Raw genomic sequence first — 21,907 nt, 5'->3', positions numbered from 1 at the left:
AAGTCCCTAATATGCTGATTTTTCCCACATGCACAACAAATGAGCCGGGCAAGAGCTTGTGGTATATAATCAAAAGAACGAACCAAATGGCTAGGAGATTTTGTGCTGTCTTACCCCACAGACCTTTGGGGACCAGGATACATTTTGGGGGCCGGGGGGAGTAGGGACAGAGGTATTTATGAAGGAAACTTGAAGCCAACCATTTAAACTGATTTTTTAAATGTGCAACTTGAGTCTTCGTGTTATTGCGAGGACCAACTCTGCGTTCCTGCTATATCTGATTGCTCTCAGGTCAAAATCCCAGGTTTTACTGAGGAAATCTGATCCTGGCCATTGATGTCATAAAAATTCATCTATCTACAGCATCTCAGGCCAGGCCACCCTTCACGGGTGGAAACACAGAGTGCCTTCCAATAAGGGCAGACTCTGAGGTACAGCAGCAACTTTCTCATTAGAGGACGCTTTCATAATCACCCTGTGAGCTGCTGTTGGCCACCGGACGGGAAGCGACGACGGTGTCCCCACCTGCCTACCACGCGGCCTCGGGCAGACATTGGCCTTTCTGAACTTCATTTTCTTTGGGGAAAAATAAACGATGTCACAGAGCTGTGGTAAGAATTCAATGCAGCCAGGTGCTGAGAAGGACTCAGCATCTGGGACACAGGAGGTTCTGAGTAAAATGGATTTCTACGCTCAGTGGCCATTCCCATGGCCTTCAGAACTGTTCGGGCTCTGTGCTGTCACAAAGCACAATCACAGACCTCCAGGCCACAGCAGCCAGCGTCCCAGTGACCGTGAGGGGTGGTGACAAGCAAAGGGCCTTGAGAGCAGCACAGAATTCCATTCACAGAAGGGACACGTTCTTCAATGACAATGCAGTGGCATCCCACCACTGTCTGGGCACAGAGACAACTGTCTTTCTTTTTAGTAGCACATTTCACTCTCCAGCACAGAGGAGTATCTACATAGCAGAAAAGCCTAATAGCTCCTCAACAGGAATTGCAGTTGGGGCGTTTCACAGACGCCCATCACCTGCACCCCAGCCCCCTCACCCCCGAAGCTCCCTGAGCAGGAAAACGCGGCTGAGGGACGGGTGACTGCCTTCAAAGTCAGCTCTTGGGCACACGTCTCAGGAATGTCCCTTATCAAGCACACTTAGTCAGGCTACAGAGTGGAAAACCTGAAGAAGGTGGGCGAGGGAGACGCAAGGAGGTGAGCTGGTGTCCTGAGCACCGCGGGGGCTCCGGGAGGGAGCGAACCGGCCTGTGGGTCCACGTATTGGGTAGTGGCGCTGACTGCTACACCTCTTTCAGCTCAAAATCCATAATTCTATGGTGCTGTAAGAGTAAAGAATAATGAAAGCTAACAAATGGGAAATGGTTACCCTAGAATGTGGAGAAGCCAGCTTTGCGGCAGCTAGAACAATGAAAAAGGGAAAGACCAACGAGTTTCAGTTCCTCAGTTCTTTATAAGGCACAGATACATCTGTGTTTGGACAAGAAAAACCCAACAGCCTGCAATTACACTTTGCTTTCCCAACCAGGAAGCAAGTGCATCCATGCCACGTGGAAGACGTGACCTGTAGGCCGGGGGTGAAACATCCCAGCAGCGTCCCTGTCAGGCTCTGCGCTAACCACTGGTGACAACGCCCGTCACTAGCTCTTGTCCTCAGCACCGCACAGGCCAAGGAGAAAGACGCAAATGTCTGGGTCGCAGGAGTGTGTGGGAACGGGGGAGGCAGGCGACGGTGCGTGGGTGCAGGACGCCTTCCTCCAGGAGGAGGCCTGAGCGGAGACGGGCAGGAGTCAGCCAGGAGAGGGAATGTGGGGAAAAGGGTTTCAAGCAGAAGGAAGGAAAAGGTCTTGTTCAAAGTATCAGCTGTTTGGCTTCAGGGCCCTCCCCCCCCCCCCCCAGCTTTGATAAGAGAAGATAAGAGCTGACTGTTCGAGCCGTAAGGATCAAAGTCTCAGCCTTGCCCGTGTAAGGGGTTCAGCAGCAGCAGCCAAGTCCTGGGGAAAAGAAAAGAAAGCGATGGGACCCTCAGGTCGTCCGTACCTCGCGTTTAGGGTTAGTGTCATTTTCTGACTCCGTAGTCCACAAAGATGATGGAGTTAAGGAGGAAGAGCCAGCCCGTCACACCAGCTTTTGAAGTAAAGCAGAACAAGAAAGGGGCGAGAGACACGAAGGAAAGAAGGGGGAGAGCAGGGGTTAGGGACGGGAAGCTTGGGAAAGACACCTCCGGTCCTACGGGTAGTTTGACCATATAAAAGTGAAAATCTCTTCTAAATCAAAAAATCAGTCAGCACAGTGAGAGGATAAGTGCCAAACTGAGGGGGATGGTGAAAAAGAAAAAAACATTACTGTCTAAGGAGTTCTACAAAATCAGTCAAGTTCCCCAAATTACTAATTGCAGAGAGAAAAACATACTGTATTTTGCCGTATATAATGCGCACCCACGTTTCTGGCTCAAACTTTCAGGGAAAAATCTTTCGTTTTAATTTTTTAATTCAAATTTTTGTTTTTTGTATTATACTTGGTTTTTGTACTTAGATACTTGTTTTTTGTATTGTAAAGGAATTTTAGCATTTGTTTTTTAACATTATGGCACAAGAAATTTTATGTAACAAATAATTACAAAATACAGGAACAGATACAAGTTACAAGAAATTTTATGTACCGGTAACAAATTTACGATATTTACACCTCATAGAAGGCCAAGAACTCTTCCTGGTTGCACGTTCGTCGTAAATTCAACAAAACTGATTGTCGTATTCCCAGGTATTATTTTGCATACGGATATGGTTATTGATTTCTAGAATTACACTTTTAACTCGTAAACATAAATAAAAGAATTAAAAACATTTATATAGATACGGAATTAGTACCACCCGTGTATAATGTACATAATTATTTTTCCCTCACAAATTTGGGCAATTAAGTGTGCATCATACACGGCAAAACACGGTACCTTTACAATGAAGAGAGATCTGGCAGCGAACTTAACCAAAATGATCAAATTTAGCACCAAGAATGGGACAACCTGACATTATGTACCTTTTATATGACTGTCTCTGAAGCACACTCACCAAAAAACATTGAACCTAAATGCAATCAAGCCTGACATGGGGTTTACAGGAAATACAGAGGGCAGAGGGACATGTCAAACACCCCAACATGAAAACAAAGGCAAAATGTGGGTCATTCTTCAAGACAACTGGACTGGTTGTTCCAAAAAGCCAATGCCAAGGGGGAAAAGGTAGAAGGATTATTCTAAAGAGACTAAAGGGATGAAAACCAAATGCAAAATATAAGCCCCAACTGAGTCCTGATTCATAAAAACTAAGAACAAAAGACATTCTGAGGAAAACTGGAGAAACGTTAATATAGACTGTATGTTATATGAATTACTGTTTTCTTTGGCATGAAAATGACAGTGAAAGGGAGTATCTTTATTTTTAGGGATAAATGTCACGCTATCTCCAACTTTTTTCCTGAACCATCTGAAAGTCAGAGACAGATACAGAAAGCAAGTATGGCAAAAGTTAACAAATGCGGGTCACAGGTCGTGGCTATAAAGGTGATGGCCGCACCGTTATTTCAACTTTTCTCTAAGATTTTTTTTTTTATAATAAAAAGTTCAAAAAGTACTGGAAGAGGAAAGACCGACATCCCAACTTAAAAGAGAACACAACTGAAGAATCCAAAGGAAATTCACAAATATGAAATAAACGGTCAAATTCAGGGAATAAAAAATTCACTAGCGATCAAAGAAACGCAAATTAAAACACCAGAGATACCGGGTTTTTTTTGCCTGTCAGATTAACAAAGATATACAAAAACACAGTAATAAATAGTACCAACTTGTTTCTTAAAGGTACAGCCATTTTGGAAACCAGTTTGACAGTTTCTTATAAAGTTAAACATGTACTTACACATGACCCCACGTTTACCCAAGAGAAATGAAAACATATGTCCATACCAAGACTTGTACGTGAACATTCATAGCAGCTTTGATCAATAACGTGCAGGCAAGCCAAATGCCCATCAACAGATGAATGGTTAAAACAAACTGTGGGACATCCATGCAGCAGAATATTAACTACTGATACATGTAGCAACACAGATGAGTCTTAAAAACATGCTGAGCAAAACAAGCCAGGCAAACAGAGTGCACACTGTATGGGTCCACGTATACACAACAGAAGGCAAGACAAATGCAACATAGAGTGAGAACAGGTGGGGGAGGGGAGGCACGTGTGGGAAGGGTACAAGGGAACCTTGTGGGGTGATGGACATGTTCTCTATCTTGGCTGTAGTGGCTGCCACAGTCGAACGTGTGTGCATTTGTCAAGATGATAGAACTGTACATTTAAAAGGTGAATTTTCTTGTTTCTACAGTAAACCTCAATAGGATTGATTTAAAATGTAAAATTACAGTAAAGATGCCCAGAGTTGGGCAGGGGGTGGGGGAATGGGCTCTGCTGTGCACCGCTAGTGGGAACGGTAATCGGTAGAACTTTCCCTTTTTTGGCAACAGCATCTTTGGGATATCATTTACATGCCACACAATTCACCCACTTACCGTGTACAGCTCAGTGGTTTCTGGTATAGTCACAGAGTTGTGCAACTACAACCACAATCCATGGTAGAACATTTCCACTCCCTCAAAAAGACATGCCGTACCCCTTACTCATCACCTCCCCATCCTAAGCAACTGCTAATCCACCTCTCGTCTCTGTGTGTACGCCCACTCTGGAGATCGCATGTAACTGGAATCATATAATTAATAGGTGGATTTTTTTGTGACTGGCTTCTTTCATTTAATGCTTTCAAGGTTCAATCCATGTTGTAGCAAATATTCCATTCCTTTTTTATGGCTGAATAATAGTTCATCGCTTGGATATATCACATTTTGTTTATTTATCCATTAGTTGGTAGGCATTTTGAATTATTTCCATCTTTTGGCTCTTATAAGTAATGCTGCTAAGAACACTGGTGTACAAGTTTTTCTGTGGACATACACTTTCATTCCCTTGAGTATATACCTAGAAGTGCAATTGCTGGGGCAAATGGAACCTCTATGTTTAACTTTTTAAGGAACTGCCAGGCTGTTTTCCACACCACCTGCACCATTTCATTGCCACCAGCAGTGTAGGAGGGTTCCATCCTTGCCAACACTTATCACGTGCTAGTGGGTAGGAAGCAGTATCTCAGTGGTTTTGATTTTCATTTCCCCCATGATTAATGATATTGAACATCTTTTCATGTGTTTATTGGTCATCTGTATATCTTTGGAGAAATGTCTGTTCAAATCGTTTGCCAGCTTTTTTAACTGGGCTGTTTGTCTTTTTATGTTTGAGTTGTATATAGTTTTTTATATATTCTAGATACATATCCCTTTTTAGATATACGCTTTGCAAATATTTTCTCCCATTCTGGGAGTTGTCTTTTCTAATTAGTACAACTTGTAAAAAACAGGCTAGCAACATATATCAAAGATTTCAGTGTGAATACCCTTTGATCTTACAGTTTTGCTTTAAAGAATTTATCCTAAGAAAATGATCAGAGAAGTGGAATGAGAAGACCTACAAGAAAGAACATTCACAAAATACTATTTAAACTGAATCTCCTTACCTCACACCATATATAAAAATTGACTCCAAATGGATCATAGTCCTAAACGTAACCACAAAACTATAAAACTTCATGAAGAAAACAGGAAGAAGTCTTACAGAGCTTGGGTCTGGTAAAGATTTCTTAACTAGGACACAAAAATCAAGACTACAAAAAAAAAAAAAAAAGACACACTGGACTTCACCAAAATCAAAAACTTTTGCTCTCCAAAACGCAACTGAAAATGATAGTGCAGGCCTGTTTTTACCTACATAGGCACAGAAAAAAGTAAAAAGGACACAGTAGCAAAATAATAGGGTATATAACTCCAGGAAGAGTGTTTCAGAGGATTCTGCTCTTTTCCATCTTTCTAAAATGTCTAAATTCGCCATTTGACAATGAGCAGCACTTCTGTATACTGAGGAGGGTTCGAGAGGGACCCTCCACAAAACTATTTCCATTTTGAAAAAGGGAAAAGTGAATTTCCACCTCATTATTAACAGAAAGTAATGTTCAATTACCCAGGAGACACAGTTTACCATGTTGATTTGTAGTTACTACTATTTGCCACATCCCAGAAATAAGAATACACCGTAATTTTCTTAAGAGTTTAATGTCTTTCCTCTTTCGCATGATTTGCAGATAATTTCTATCATACATATAAGTTAATATGGTCAACAAATTTCAGTGATGTAATTGGCTACATAAGGGCTTAAGGTTATTCTGTAAGAAAAGTTTACATGTACAGCATCACCTCACAGGTAGCTGGAGCTTCATTTAGTGATAGACTTAGGTAAAAATAATTCAAGTTAGATAATAAAGGTCTATGCACTTGATTCAGAGAGTCTCTAAACCCTCCCTAAGTTAATTACCCTTATTTTACGCTCAATTTAACAAGTTATGCAAACTACCAGAAAGTAGGAGGCACCAGACAAAAGGGGAGGGTAAGTGGCAAACAGAGCAGAGCAAGTGGCAGCCAACAGCCTGGAGGGCACAATCATTAAAGATTTAAAAGCCCAGCTCCCAAAGAGCCTGAGAAAGTTAGGTGGAGAAGCAAATATTACCTTAATGCTGCAAGACTATCAAGAGGTTACTATAATAATACGTAATATTCAGAAATGGGTTTCTAAAGAATCAGAAGTTATATTACAGTCAATATGTCCAAGAAGCAGTGAAGATTATTATGCATTTGAGGGAGATTTCCACTTTCCATTAAAAATGACTAAGTTCATAAAAGACAGCTCACGAAAGAAATAACAGTGATCTGGGAAACTGGCTTATAGCAAAAAGCTCTATTCATTAAGAGAGGGACTGATAAATAAGGTGTTTCTACCAATGTGACTGTCCCTGAGTCAGAACTAACAGTGTGGATAAGGTGATTCTATTTCACCGTCCTCCCCCCGCCCCGGCTCTGGCCACCTCACAATCTCCTCCTGCCTTGCACTGTGGAGAAAAAGCATTTTAACTTGGCTGTCTAGGGCTTGGGTCTTTTGCTCCTAAGCTCTTTAAATGGATTCTGCAACCACACTGCATTTGGAGAGCTATCCAATCAAATGCAGAGAAAACAAGTTCCTGACTGGCAGGAAATGGAGTCTGGATCTTCTCACCACAGCGAGAGCTCGCTCCCTCCCATGTGAGTTCCTGCTGTCCTCACCTGTGAGCCTGGCGTTTCCACAAAGACAGCTGATAATGACTGATCTGACCCTACAAATACGAAACTGAACGAGGGGCAGAGGTGAGACACGGCGACCTAAGTCAGCAGCAGAAAGAAGCCAAACACTGAGTTTCTGCTTCCAGTCTGGAGGGACTGCATCTGGGAGTCTGGCCAGAGGAATTATTCGCTCCACAGATGAACGCTGGAGCTTGAAGCATCATACACATGATAAGGGCAGACGCCAGGCCAAAAGGTTGGCGGGAAGGTCAGCCGTGACAGGAGGTAGGGAACCTGGCCAGAGCAGGTGGTCTCCTGGACAGGGCAGGCGAGTGCCAAGTGAGGCTAAGGGCACAAGCAAACAGCCCGATTCCTGCAGGCTCCGTGCCACGAGGCCACGATGGCTGCCACCCAGCTGGGGGCCAGGAGTGGCCTGGGATGCCCACTGACCAGGAGACAGCTGTCTGTTCTGGAATGGTCAGCTAATCGCCTCAGGCGCTGCTAAGCACAGAGAACAAGGGAAAGCAGGTTGTCCCTTCTGGCCGGGGCAGTCCTCTTATGGCCTGTGCCCCCCCAGGAATGCAGCTGAGGTGGAGGAAAAGCAGCCAGTTTCAGAGCACCAGAGCGATTCAAACCAAACCAACTGGGGCTTTATTCAACACAATGATGGCTTTGTCAGGAGACTGCAGCAGCCCCAAAGAGACTGAAAAATCTGCCCTCTTCTCCTCATTTCTAGCCCCTGGTCCCCATGAGTTTGAGACATCACATTAAAAAGAAGGAAAAAAAGTTACACACATAAACCAACATCTGCCAACTGATGTGACACAGCAGGGGCCGGCCAGCTGCCGTTCAGAGAAGACACCATGGGGCTGGCTGTTTCACAGCCGTGGGTCTCCCACCCAGGGGCTGAGCTCCCGGGACATAGTCGAACCTCACTTACTAATATATGTAGTGATCTTAGCCAACAAAGAACAAGGACCAAAACGGCAAGGTTTTCTCCCTTGCTCGTGGGTCAACGTTGCAGTCACTTCAGGGGTGCAGCAAACCCAAGACCTCAGTTAGAGCCACCAAGCAGGGCGGCTGCTCCCAGCTTCACAAGAGCCTGAAAGCTGCCACCCCAAGGCCCTCAAGGGCAAGAAATGGAAAGAAATTATCTCTGGAGGGAAGAACTGGGGGGTGGGGGGCACCAGGAGATTACAGCAGTTCTCACACCACACCCTGCCCTGCTCACCTCATCCATATTTCACAAATCAGTGGCAATCATCTCCAAGCACTACACAAACACACCCATAGCTCCAAGGAGCCAGCAACAGGAACAAAAACAGAGATAAGCAAGCGAAGTTATCCTTAAAGAGCAGCTGGCTACATGCAGGCCAGCCCAGCTCAACTGAGCCCAGCAGGTCTCTAGGCGGCTCTGAGCAGGCGGCGGCCACAGGTGAGGTTCCAGCCGCAGGTGAGGTTCCGCGGCACCACCTGCCTGCTGGCTCTCAGGAGCGGCACAAGGACACAGCCAAGGACACAGCCAAGGACAAGCCAGAGGCGAAGCTGATAACTAGGTTCTTTGCTTCCATGAGAAGGCTGTTTTTCCATGGGACAAAGCCTTCTACCAAGGTTTCTCTTGGGGGGAAAAATCATGAATTCCAAAGCTAAAGGGAATAGAGACCAGTCCAATAAAGAGGTAACCAGCCTGGGACAGAGCTAGGAGGCCGGCGGCCTCTGCTAGGCCAGAAATGGAGCCCTCAGTAAGGAGTTCTGAGCTAGAAGGAAGCCGCTGGACGTGAGGCCACAGGGGCAGCCTGACCGCCCCGGGCCTCGGGCATCAGAGGACCGGATCCAGCCTCGAAAACACGACGAGTCCTGAGGTCTTTAGCCGCCCCTCCAGCACACACTCTGCCAGCAGTGCCACGGTGGGGTGGGTGGGACCCCAGCCGCCCGCAGCTGTCAGGTGGCTAGGCCAGAGATAAGCACCTCCAGACTCGATGTGACAGGGAGTATTTTAATTGTCTTCCAGAAGGTCGGGGCAGCGCGTCCTTCCGTACCAAGGCACCCTCGCGTTTTGTTTTGTAACTCGCAGGAACACGCATTCACGCGCTCCCCGTCACGTCACGTGTGCACTCGGCACAGCTGTGCGGGCTCCCAGCTGGAATCACCTTTCAGAAGCTCCGCGCTCTGCCCGCCTGTGGACAACAAGAGGCTGCCCCCACCTGCCCACATCCCTGCGAAGCCTTGGCCTCGGGGGTCTGTCTGTCAGCCAGCAGGGCACAACATGGGCATGCAAGCTGGGAGCTCAGCCCAGGTGTGCGCGCTGCCGACCTGTGTGTGTCCAACACCACCCGCCATGTCCCTGCCCCTCTGCAGGTTGTAGGGACACACGGCAAATGCAGGGAGCTTTCCTATGCACAGCCCAGGGCCCAGAACAAAGGCTGCTTTTCAGCTGCGTACCTGCTCACCACCTTCCTCCACACACCTCATCGAGCACAGGGTGGGAGGTGGAACAAGGCAGGTCGGGGCCTAATATGGCAACCGCCGCCTGTTTTCAAGAGTCCTATCGAAAAGTTCTCAGGGCAAAGGGTTATTTCTGCCAGGAAGAATGAGGAAGCCGAGGGACGTTTGCAGAGAAAATAGCCAACCTGGAGTATGGTAACAGAGATTAATAGAACAGGGACCCAGAAACACCTTAAGGTTACACAATAATTCTCAGTGACCCTCAGAGAGGGATTAAATAAAAAAACAGTATAGCCACACAATGAAATACTCTTCAGTTACTAAAAAATATTGCAGATAAATATTTGGGGGCTTGGAAAGGTATGCACCACCTATGAAGTGGAAAAAATACACTCACTATGCAAAAGAAGAAAGAAAAAGAAAAATGAAAAACAAACAAAAAACCCACAAGGTCTGGAAGGATAAACACTAGGGAATTGACAATGGTTATTTCTGGGTGTTGGAAATTTTTTTTCCTGGAAGGAGGCCTGGAAATACAGTCAAATTCCAAAAAGTAAGTCTTCAGCTTAGAAAACGAATTCCCCAAATTTTCAGTGAACATGTCTCGGCAGAGGAAACACTGCACCTCTGATAAATCCAAGTTCTATTTCAATTTGGCTTGGAAGCAGAAGCTACGGCATTAAAGAACCATGCAGCACCTAATTTATAGATCAGATCAAATATGGAGAGAAAATCCGAGAGCTAGAAAGTGTAAGGAACATGTGCCAGGTGTCTGCACAAGCTATACTTGTGTGTGAACGTGCGCATTGGGGTAGGGTTCTAAAGTAGACGTGTCCATTCCTTTTTCTTAAAAAAAAAATTCATATTTAAATGGAATTTATTTAGCTGTTACTTGATTAAACCTTTTCTTGGGGGGGAGGGGAACAGGACTTTTTTTATTGGGGAACAGTGTGTACTTCCAGGACTTTTTCCAAGTCCTGTTGTTGACCTTTCAGTCTTAGTTGTGGAAGGTGCCGTTCAGCTTCAAGTTGTTGTCCTTTCAGTCTTAGTTATGGAGGGCGCAGCTCAGCTCCAGGTCCAGTCGCTGTTGCTAGTTGCAGGGGGCACAGCCCACCATCCCCTGCGGGAGTCGAACCTGCAACCTTATGGTTGAGAGGACGCGCTCCAACCAACTGAGCCATCCGGGAGGCAGCTCAGTTCAAGGTGCCGTGTTCAATCTTAGTTGCAGGGGGCGGAGCCCACCATCCTTTGCGGGACTCGGGGAGTCGAACAGGCAACCTTGTGGTTGAGAGCCCACTGGCCCATGTGGGAATCGAACTGGCGGCATTAGGAGCACGGAGCTCCAACCGCCTGAGCCACTGGACCAGCCCTCCATTCCTTTCTTAACCACCTCAAACGAACACACATGCACACACACACTGGGGAAGCAGATAGAGGTCTGCAATGCAAGGTCAAATGTGTAGGTTAGAAACTTGAAACAAGAGCCAAGAGAGAGGCCTCCTCAGTCTAACAAAGTTGTAATTTTGTTTCAACTATAACCAAGTCAACTGTCTGGAGTTAAATCTAATTATTATCCCTTTCCTTCACCCCAGAATCACCCTACTGTAACAGCCCCATTCCAGTGAAGCGTGGTGAAGTAAGTGAAGGGGTAACAGAAATGGAAGGGAAAGTTAAGAGTAACCTGTGGTCCAAGAATTTCACAAAATGGAGCATCAACCCTCCTCCACCTCCCAAGACAAGATTGTTTAAATAACTGCCCCAGTTCCTCATCACTGGGAGCAACCAACTATCCACCAGGAGCAGGTGTCCCTCTCGTTCACCACAGACCCCACCACTGCCAAACTGCCCTCCCGTCACTGAGACCACGTCCATTTCAGTGTACGCTCGTATGGTTTTCATACCAAAGAAACGTTTCCCTGCAACCATGCCTTTATCAAAAGGTAGAAAATGAAAGATCGCAAAGGTCCTCTTAACCTTACAGATGACCCACTTTATTTCCTGGTCCTTGTGGGCATTTGTTTGTGACCCTGACAGACAATGTTAAGAGAAAAAAAGGAAGTCTTAAGAGGACAACCTTATAGAGGCGATCTGGCAACCCAGGGGCAAATCAGGCCAATTCCTGAGCTGATTTTAATCTAGGGAAATGCTCAGAGCAGGTCACCTTCCCAACCACTCTCATTTACTGTACACAGAAGAGATGGAAGATAGAGAAACATGGAACTTCTGGACACTGACCTATGTAAGACCTTTAAGATCATGTGGTCCAGGGCTTCCCAAGTCAGCTTCCCTAAAGAAAATGTTGAAAACCGGAACTGCCTTGCATATTTTTTTAAATGACAGCTTTACTGAGGCATAATTTACACACCATGAAACTCACCCTTTAAAGTGTACATTGGTTTTAGTATATTCACAGAGCTGTGCAACCACCACCGTTCTCTAATTTTAGGACATTTTCATCACTCCCTCAAAAAAGCCCCACACCCCACGACCACCAGTTTGCAGTCTTCCCTCCCCCGGCAACCACCACTCTACTCTCTGTTTTGCGGGTTTGCCTATTCTGGGCGTTTCGTATCAGTGGGTAACAGGTGGTCCCTTGTGTGTAGCTTCTTTCACTCAGCATGAAGCTGTCAAGGTTCATCGAGGGTTTTACATGCACCGGTACTTCTTTCCAAAAGTTATTGTCAATATTTTTAAAAGCATTTATTTGCCCATGATAAACCCACAATGGTCATTCTGTAAATAAATACAATCTTCCTCATGTTTCTAACATTATGAAAAGTTTCAAACACAGAGAAGTTGAATGAATTGTACAGTGAACACCCATGTACCCACCCCTGGATGCTACAATTAACGCTTCGGTGTATTTACTTTATCACAAATTCTTTGATCCATCTGATATTTTTAAGCAGTTCTCCGAAAGTATTTAGAGACCCCTGCGATCCTTATTGGTGCACATATCAACAGTCTCTCCTTTCTTACTGCTTAAAGCAATTTGTTTCTAAGCCAATATTTCTCAAAAACATAGGGTCCATAAAAGAAAAATAAGGTTGGTAACCACAATTCTAGTCAAACCCCCTCCCTACCGCTGTCCCTCTTGCTTTTCTTTATAGTTAAGGCCACCATGACTGAGAAAGGCTAAGTGATACACTGTCAATCCACTGATCTGACAGCGTATCACTTAGCCCCTCTAAGTCATGGTGGCCTTAACTATACAAAAAGCACAACTGTCCTGTGTCATCCAATCCAATGATCTTTCTACCAGATTCTCTGCCGTTTCCTGCTCTCACCTTGTAAGGAAGTCCCTGTCTGAATCTGTAAGAGAACTCCCTCAGAAACATGTCTGTAAATGAATGAATAAACAAAACGTGGTAGACTAAATCCAATGGAATACTATTCAGCAATAAAGAGGAATAAATACTGATATGTACTACAACGTGGGTGAACCCTGAAAACATGACGCTAAGTGAAAAAAGCCAGACATAAAAGGCCACATATAGTATGTCCCATTTCTATTAGATGTCTAGAAAAGGCAAATCCATAGACACAGAAAGCAGAATCGTGGTTAAACGGTAAAGGGCCTGAGGGATCTCAGTGGGGCGAGGGAATCAGTTCTAAAACTGGATTGTGATCACTGATTGCACAAGTAAAAACTCAACGAACTGCACACTTAAAACGAGTGCATTTGATAGTATGTAAATTATACCTCAATAAAGTTGCTAAACAACAACTTGTCCGTGCAAGAGGATGAAAGAGTCCTGCGCCAAGGCAGAAGAAAGACCTGTTTAATAATTTAAAGAACAAAGGAGGCAATTTAAAAGACCCTGCTACTCAACTAGAAAATAGTTGTTTAAAACAGCAAACTAGGGCCGGCCAGCCGGGTGGCTCAGGCAGTTAGAGCTCCATGCTCCTAACTCCGAAGGCTGCCGGTTTGATTCCCACATGGGTCAGTGGACTCTCAACCACAAGGTTGCCTGTTCAGTTCCTCAAGTCCCGCAACGGATGGTGGGCTGCGCCCCCTGGGGCAACTAGCAATAGCAACGGCAACTGGACCTGGAGCTGAGCTGCACCCTCCACAACTAAGACTGAAAGGACAACAACTTGACTTGGAGAAAAAAAAAAAGTCCTGGAAGTACACACTGTTCCCCTTCCCCAATAAAATATGTAAAAAACAACAACAACAAAACCCCAGCAAACTAATATAATCATAGACTGTTTTTAAGAATTCATGTCAAGTGTCTGATTTTAATAAAGAAAGGGATTTATAAATTAACTTTCTGCAAAGCTCAGTATCAAGCTATCTGGGCCGGTCCCCTAAGAGCAGGCCGTCCACTTGCCAACGGGCCAGTTATCACGTGAGCATATGGAGGGAGCGGTTCTTTAGGTTGTTGTGTTTTTTTCAAGCTAGAATATTGGGTAAATATCTGGAAACGAAGTTAATCCCCCTACTTTCGACACAAGAAACTGCTTTTTGTGATGATGGCCGCGTCTGTCTCCCAGTGACTGACAGAAAGAGGCCACTGTCTTCCCCTCCTGCGAGCCACAGACGGACGCATGGTAACTGAGTTCTCCCACCCAGTGACTATTCCTCCGCAGTGACCGCTGCCCAGGCCCCAGAGCTTCCGGTCTCGGGGACACCCAACGCGCCTAAACCTCTGCTTCTCCCACAGCCTGGTTCTCTCTGTGGGCCCCGCACGAGCTCTTACCTCCCCTGGGCTTTACTCTTCCCTGTTACTCAGTCGGATTCTTTATGTTCACTTCTGAGGCTCAAAAGCTAACAAGGAACTCTGTTTCTGGAATTATTTTTCCAGATCTCGGACACCCTTCTGGAGCTGTAACTCCTTCCACACTGCCTCCTTCTAGAAGATTTTTCTGATGGTGCGGTCCAACCCCAAATTCACCAAGAAGGCTTGATTTGGAGAAGTTTCCTGAGGCCATACGAGACCAGGCAGTATTTCTCCACCACAACCAGCCCCCACTGAGTTAAAACATCACTCGGGATATATGATAGAATATATGTCACCAGACACAACAGTACATTCCAAATGCCAGCTCAGCACTCCAACCTCCCTCCCCCATTGGCCCCTCAGGAGGCAAACAGGTTAGGGAGGCAGGAAGGACAGAGCTAAGTGGAGAATTGCTCTGGCGACAGTGAGGACCTCCCGGGGCCGCAGAGGTGCCCCCCACACGGACGCCCCCCCCCCCGCGGCCCCTTCTGAGGAAGCTGGCCCACCCCCCACTCTGCGGACAGGGCACCCAGAGCAGCCAAGCTTAATGCACCCAGCGGGGTCCTCAGCGCAATCGTCTTCTCAGCTTCCTCATTTCAGCAACGGGCCCAGGGCTCAGGCCAGTACCTCAGCCATCCTTAGTTCCTTTTCTTTTTTCACCCCGCATGTCCAATCCATCAGCACGTTCAAAAACCCCCTGAACCACCCACTTCTCATCACCTCCCGCGACCATGCTCGTCAAGGGGTCCCCCAGCTTCCGCTCTCGGCCTCCTATCGATGAGGCTCCACCGAGCAGCCTTAACCAGCCGTCTTCCCCAGGGCAATGAGCGTAGTCTCCTAACGTGGCCCCATGGCCGACCAGGGCCCTGCCCTCCTCAGGCTTTCCTCCACTCTCCGCTGCCCTCAACATTGTAGCCATGCTTTGCTGGCCTTCTGTCCAGCCCTGGACTGTGCCAAGTTCATCCACCTTAGGCCTCTGCCTTGGGCTCTTTCATGGCCGGGAATGACCATCCACTCAGGTTTTGGTTTAACCTGAAATGTCACCTCCTCAGAGGACTTCCCTGCCCACCCCCACCCCGTCACATGCCATCTTCCCTCTTGCTTAGTGTTCTTTGATGCATGAACAATATAAATCTAATTTGCTTACTGATTCCCCTCCTAGAATATAAGTGCCGTGAGGGGGGATGACGCATCCATCCCGTTTGCCACTGTATCCCCAGGGGTTAGAGCAGTGTCTGGCACACAACAGAGGCCTGATTAATATTTCTGGAAGGAACGAGCACTGTGCCAAGAGCAGCCCGCCCAAAGACCATGGCCAGACGCACGTTCATGGCTGCCGAGGTTCTGCTCAGAGAGGAGGGGCCAGCTAGGCTCCCTCAAACATCCGAATGCGAGGCCGTGGGGTAACTGAATGAGACCACTGGCAAGGGGCACTGAGAGTAACAGGAAGCGCTAAGCAAGGTCTGCACGTGAAACACAAGCCAGGCCAGTGCAGAAGCTCCGAAGCAGAGAAGAGCAGGACAGCAAGTGAGAGCCCGCCGGCCGCAGGAGACGTAAGACCACAAAGAGGCAGAGCCCGAGAGAGGCGCCCAGTCACCTATGGGCGGTGTATCAGTAAAGAAGGGCCAACTCCTCCCGCCGAGGACCCAGAGCTGCCCGGACCCCGGCTGCAGCCTCCACTGAAGTCGGGCAATCCCGGGAGCCCTGGACATAGCGTGAGATGATCAGCACGTCCCTGACGCTTGCAATAAACCCGCATGACCTGGGCTAGAGGGTCCCGGAGCCACGCGGCCACAAGAACTGACCACAACACAGAATTCTAACTGCAGACAGAATTCGAACAAACGAGGGAAAAGCCCAGCTAAGCTAGGTATTTGCTGTCTGGACTGCACATCCTATATTGTACCCAAGAGGTCATTCAATTCCGGGGAATTGGGAGCACAACTGAATCTGTCATCAGCATTATATGAATCCTTAAAAATAAGGAAAATTAACTTTCCTACTCTAGGATAAGACCCACTTTACAGACTTTTCCTTTTATAACGAGGGCCCTCCTGTCACGAGGTCCCCTGAACTGGCGCCTGATACACTCGGCAGGACTTGGCGTAACTCCAGGGTGGGCTGCTATGCTTCCTGTGGTGGACAAAGAGATAAGGAAGACGTTTTTATACCTGGGTTATATGCTTAAAAACATTACCTCAAAAACGTTGGAACCCCGTCTGTTCATTTCCTTCTGCTGCTATAACAAATGGCCACCAATGGCTGAGAACAACACAGATGTATTATCTTACAGCCCTGGAGGACAGAAGCCTGAAATGGGTCTCGCTGGCTACCATGACCCTGTCAGCAGGGCTGGGTTCCTTCTGAAGCGCTAAGGGAGAATCTGTTCCTGGCCTTTTCCAGCTTCCAGAGGCGGCCCGCACTCCGCAGCTCGTGGCTCCTTCCTCCAGCTTTAAAGCAGCAACATCAGGCCAAGTCTTCCCGCTGGTTCTCACTTTTGATTTCCAATTCTACTTTTAGGGACCCTTGAGATTACATTGGGCCCACCCAGACAACCCAAAATAATCTCCCCATTTTAAAGGCAGCTAATCAACAAACTTAATCCCTCTCTGCTATGTAACCTAACATACTCACAGGTTCTGGGGGTTAGGGCGGGGACATCTTGGGGTGGGGGGCATTAATCTGCCTAGCACACCAGGCCACCTGACCACAATACAAACGCCACCTAGCAAAGGCACCTAGCCTGTCGTCCCACCGCACACCAATATCCCCCTACAGCACTGATCCACAGAGGTTGTTTGTCTCTGCACAGCTGAAGATAACGTTCGCCAGAGGCAAGCCCAGCTGCCAGAGCTTCCCTTTTCAATTCCATATACATATTTCTTAATCACCCAGTTATGAGCCAGACAATGCTGGGCTCTGTAGGAAAATCAAAGGTGAAGACAGCAGGAATCCTGGTAGGTCAGGTCTATGTAATGACACGCGGCAGAATCAGTAGGGTCGTGGATTTACAGAGGACCTTGGTTCCCTCCCTTGGGGAAGGTTTACTAGGGCAACCGGCGCGGAGTCGCAAAGGAAGAGTAGGATTTCACCAGTGGGAAGGGCAGCCCTGGAAGGCATGGAGCAGCCTAAAGGCATTCATTTCCCATCCTGCACTCCCCACGCCCATGCGTTACATTGGGAGAGGAACTGGCACTTTCATCTCTTCTCTAACAAAACTACAGGCTTTCGTGAGCAGATAAGGGAGGCAACTTTTCAGCTCCAGACACCTCCTTGGACAAGTTGCCAAACCTCTCGGTAACAGTGCAAATTAACTTTTAAGCTCGGGTTTTCGTTTTCTTTTTTTTAATGTGAAAAATAAGAACTCTACCAGAACCTACCTGGGGGTTACTGTGAGAAGTGTTTAAGATTCATAGAGAATCTAGGGCATAGTAGTGGCTCAGTTAGTGTGGCTTTGCATCTATTCTCTTCTCTTCTCCGACCCTAGCAAATAAACTGCCGCCACCGTCTCCTCTAACCTCTTTTCCCAGGCTCTCCCAAATTTCTTCACCCTTCTTAGCCCTTCCATCAGAATGGCAATTAGCCAATCGGCCTCTACATAAATAGGAAATTTGGTCCTGGAACTCCTAAAGGGGAGAAGATAGGTAAAAGGAACACCGGGGCTTCCTTCTAGGGGATGTGATTCATCACTTTTGACAGTTCACATGGGGAAGAGAGCGTACTTATTAAACCCTGATGTGAGGGGGAAATGCCCACACGGATACCGGTTATGTAAACACACACTCAATCTGGTTTCGGCACTTTTCCTCCGTACTGCATAGACCTGACTCACGTCTTTTATCACAGCCCTTGCTAACTGTTTTACAATCGTCTGTTTATCTGTCCCCCACCCCAGGTTTGTAAGCTCCTCGAGGACAGAGCCTGTCTTTCTCATCTCTGTAGCCGTCACTCCCATGTCAGGGCATGTTTTCAACAGCACACGATATAACGATCAAAGACTAAAGAAAGTACAAGAAAAACTGCTTGTCTTTAGCATGTGGAAAAGTAAAACTAATTTAGTCATTTGTGTGAATGGTTTTCATTTACAGCTAGTTATCAGGCCTGGCATTAGAAAGTTCCTTGACTGAAAACTTCAAGTTTGGAAGGCACAGCACTCTGACACTTTAATCCCTGCAGTTTCTTTAGGCTGGCAGACTCCTGCCTTGGGTCTGGAACAGAGGGTTACTATGTGGCCACATAGACAAGGCCAGAGTCTTAGAAACTTGTATCCTAAGGCGATCTCACAGGTCCGAATTAAAAGGTCTCTTCAAATCTCCACTTCAGCAGAAACCCATGGTGCAGAAAGCTACCGCTTATCTCTAAATACATAAAAAGACCATCTCTTACCCCCCGACACACACACCAAGGCTCCCTAATAAAAAGGTAGAGAAGTGAAACCAAAACTAACCACAGAAAGCTAGATACAGATGTGTCCAGAATCTGTGTGAGTGATTTACATGTGTGGCATTCCTTAAAATGCTAAGAGGGCAAGAACCATGAACTGTGTTGTAGGGTACATAACTCCATTGTGCAGCCTCAGAAAGCATGGGCCCGCCAAGAATGCGTCTATTTAGTATTTGTCAAGCAGACATTTCAAAGACACACTAAAAGATCCCAGTCAGCTAGATCCGTGATTTCCTTTGGTTTACAGACGAGAAACTTAGGCTCCTAATAAACGTCAGTTGAATGAGGACGCAGAGCTGGATTCCGCCTGTTAAACCTCCTCTTGCCTCTTACTTGCCAGGTACTAGACTCATCCACAGACATGATCTTAGTTAATCCCCATATTCACCCTGCAGGGAAGTTTTATCCTCCCTATTTTACTGTGGCAGACAGAAAGGTTTAGAAAAGGCAGGCTTCTGTCATCTAAATTTTGCCTTGGGGAAAGGCAATTTCTTCCCCTCCAAAACATCCCACTCACTGAGCACGTGTAGCAGGACCAAATCAAGACGTTCCGCAATAGGGCTATTTGGCGTCCCCCAGTGGGAAGGACATGGGTTTGGAGGCCGCGGCAGGAAGCTGGCAGGAATCCCATCAGCACCGTTCCTTCCCCAGGTGGGCCACTGGGCACTCACATAGTCCCTACTCCTCAAACACCCTATTTCCCAGCCCAAGTCAGTCTTGCCAAAGACCCTCCAGGAGTCCAAGCCTTTGCATGTTTAGGAACAGATCATATTCAGAATCCCTATACCACTTTGCAGGACTGGGGAAAAAATAACCACAACTTCCCCTGCACTCAGTTCCTCCCCCAAAGAACTGTTGAACCTCATCTGGAAACAGCTGGGAGGCAGCAGTTAACAGGAAACCAAACCAAAAAAAAAAAAAATTAGCACAGAGGGTGCCAGGGACAGTTAGGCAGCTAGAATGAAGAGGCCAGGGGACAGACAGGAAGCTGAAGTTAGAAAGCGCCCAGGCCAGAAAGCCACACATACGAGGAGGCCCAGCTCGCTTTCCTCTGGGGCCGAGGAGGAGAAAACCTGGAAACAGAGGTGAAGGCGCAGACCCCACTGACCGGGAAGTCAGCCCACCTCAGAGATGAAGTCTCCTTCCCTCGATCTCCCGTCTCGACCCTACTTCTCTGAAAGCCAGCTAGTGGTCATGACAGGACAGCTCAGGTCAGAAACTCCCTTCTGTTCTCGTGCTGCTTTCCGTGTCAGAGGCGACAGCCCAGGCCACTGGTTTTTGAGTCATTCCTCTGTCTAGCTGTACCAAAGGTCCGCACTGCCGACTCAACCTGAGGGCCGTCCAAACCGGCCTCACACACAGAGACAAACAGCATCTTCACGAGAAATTACTCAGCAGATACCCACTGGGGACCAGCAGTGGCAGGACTTCTGCACGGGGACTAGCAGGAAAGCAGGAGCCAGCCCGGAGGTGTTGAACAGCAGGGTAAGTCTCCAACCAAAGGAAGGGTGCATTTTGCAATCAAGAAAGTTAATTGAGCAATGGCCAATGCCAAAACAGTTCTGAAAACAGGGGGGGGGGGGGATGCCATTACTAAAATTCCTTGGTGTTATTTAATAAGACGCCTTTTAGGTTATCCAATAATAAGCCTTTTAGGTTATCCAAACAGAGTGCAAAGGGGAGATGAGCTTATTTTTCCGTAGCAGAGCATAGGTGAGAGCTTTCTAGCCCAGGCCTCCTGCTCCTCAGTCATCCATTCTCTCCCTTACATGGAGAAGTTTATATTAAAATAAAGAACAGGATTAAGTTCTCTTAATAAAACACATTCCTGTCTTTCACCTCTACTTTTGCGTGAAAGGGCTCTCTCACACTGGAACACATGCTACAATCTGGTTGGGTTTGATTCCCATGGAAGTGCTCAAAATTTGAGATGGAGTAAGCAGGGCTGAAAGAAGGCGGAGGGCTGGAATCGCAATACCATTTGTTTGAAAAAAAACAAACAAAAAAAACAGAACATCTTCACAGGCTCAATGCCAGCTCAGACTGGCAAGACCAGAGAAGCAGAGCAGAACTGCCCAGCGTGCCACTAAGAGGGTGGGGGGAGTGCCATGGGTAACCTCCTGCAGCCAAGTGGCAAACAAACCATCAGGGAAACCTTCAAGAGAGGAAATGGGTCGGGTGGGGGGCTGGGGGGAGCATTTCAGGAACATAACAAAGGAACAAGTTGACTAATCATTTATTCCAAAGGAGGAAAATGCCACCCAGAGTGTGTATCTAGTGTTTCAACTTCAGGTAAATGTGTAATGTTTTAACTTGGACTTATTCTGGGTTCATAGCTCTCAAAAAAAAAAAAAAAAAAATACGGGGTAGGGAGGGGTTCCTATGCTTCTTTACAACGTTTCTGGAATCTCCCAGGAAACGTTTCCTGTGCTGCCTGCAGAGTGGACCTAAGACAGCACCAGCCAGTCCAGTTACTGAAGCAATGACCTCCCCTCAGCAGAGATCCTATCATGAGCTTTCTGTTGCTGAAGCACAGGCTACCTGAAGCGAATACCTAACACACGCAGGAGGAAGGGAGTGGAAAGGTGTTTTACCCTGTGAGGGCCAGGCCTTTCTGTGACCTAAAAAGAGACCCCCACCCAGAGCCATCCGCAGGTCAGGATGGTGTCTGGGATGCGTGCCCTGAGCACTCACATCTCCATATAATGTTTCAGGGCCAGAGAAGCCTCCAACTTGCCAGGAGGACAGCCTGCACCTCCAACAGCTGTGGCTCCAAAAGTCTTCCTACGAGGCACCCAGGGCCCCTCCCAAGTTGGGGGAGGGCTTCCCAATAAAGGGGATGTGAGGAGACCTAGCCTCCCTCTACTGGGACAAGCAGCTAACATTTACGGAGCATCTCACTAGGAGCCAGACACCGAAATAAGCATGGTATCTGCTTCCATCCCCCCAACAGCCAACGGAGGCAGGTACGACCGTCATCCCCTCTTTATAAAGGAGGAAACAGGCTCCAACAGAGATTTTACACAGCCAT

At 47.1% G+C, this 21,907-nt stretch overlaps 1 protein-coding gene across 2 annotated transcripts in view; it reads right to left on the bottom strand.

Moving 5' to 3' along the window:
* MLXIP (MLX interacting protein) overlaps window positions 1–21,907 on the bottom strand; it is a 53,607-nt gene that overhangs the window by 30,405 nt on the left and 1,295 nt on the right. The gene's annotated exons all lie outside the window — the stretch shown is intronic.

Source organism: Rhinolophus sinicus, chromosome 9 (genome assembly GCF_057876585.1).
Source record: "Rhinolophus sinicus isolate RSI-liver-muscle chromosome 9, RSI-T2T, whole genome shotgun sequence".
Taxonomy (NCBI): domain Eukaryota; kingdom Metazoa; phylum Chordata; class Mammalia; order Chiroptera; family Rhinolophidae; genus Rhinolophus; species Rhinolophus sinicus.
The sequence above is the reverse complement of the archived record's forward strand: the minus strand, read 5'-3'. Positions and strand labels throughout refer to the sequence as shown.